Here is a 1,117-nt window from a genome sequence, read left to right as displayed (position 1 = left end):
AAACCCACCATATGGCTGCCTTAGTGGGGGACCTGCACCGTGTGGCAGAGAGCCTGGCCTCCTCGGCCCAGACCCAGGCTGCCTGTACCCTAGCTGTGCAGCAGGCCCTTACCCAGCAGGCTGATCAGAATTTCGCCATCAATGACAGCCTGCAGGATGTGGTTGGAAACGGCACAGCAATTGTGACCTGTCTGGGGGAACTGCAGGCCACCACATCAGGCCTTGTGACGGAGGTCCGGAGCCTGGCAGAGGCAGTCCAGGCCAATATGGCTGCCATGCAGGTGGAGGGGAGGAGCCTGGCAGAGGCAGTCCAGGCCAATACGGCTGCCATGCAGGTGGAGGGGAGGAGCCTGGCAGCTGCCGTACAAGAGGAGGGGAGGCAGACAAGGCACCACCTGCGCAACAGCTGCGGATGCAGGCGGTGACAAATAATTTCCTCCACCGCATAGCCCTGGCATTGAAGGGCAGGCAGGCAGCCAGGGAGAGACCGGGGATGTACCTCCACCAGACAACCCACCCCCCCACCTAAGGCTCCCCCCAGGCAACTGCGGCCCAGGAGCCTAGTCACCAGGCGCAGCCCACGACAGGGCAGATGATTTTTTTGGGGGTTTTCTTTTATGCTCAAGTGATGAGTTTTTTGTTTTATTTGTATACTCAGGTGATGAGTGTTTTTTTTTATTTAAACTCAGGTTATGAGTTGTATTTTTTTGTATAATTCCTGTACACGGGGAGTAGTGCAGGCTACAGTGTGACTGGTGTGTGAATGTGGGGGTGACATTCCTGCCGGCAAAGGGGTGTCACCCTGGGTCATTGGGGAGAAGTTATCCCCACGACCCTGTGAATGTGGTATGAATGGACAGCGACATAATTGGGACCTTGGCGTGGCGTTGCTGCTCCCAAGTCCGGCATGGTGGACTTGGGCTAATCCAATGTGAGGTGGATGTGGTGTGTGTGAGCTAGGGACCACAGTGGTGTGCATGCGTGCATTCTCCTTGTGCCATGATGAATGTGTGTGTTTAACGTGCAAAGATGTGTTCCACGAGGCATCTCCTGACTGATGTCCCCTCAGCAGATGGGGTAGCCTCGGTTAGGGGGGGACTGTGTGGTTCGGGGGTCA

The sequence above is a fragment of the Rana temporaria genome, chromosome 12 (genome assembly GCF_905171775.1).
Source record: "Rana temporaria chromosome 12, aRanTem1.1, whole genome shotgun sequence".
Classification (NCBI taxonomy): domain Eukaryota; kingdom Metazoa; phylum Chordata; class Amphibia; order Anura; family Ranidae; genus Rana; species Rana temporaria.
Note: the sequence above shows the minus strand (reverse complement) of the source record.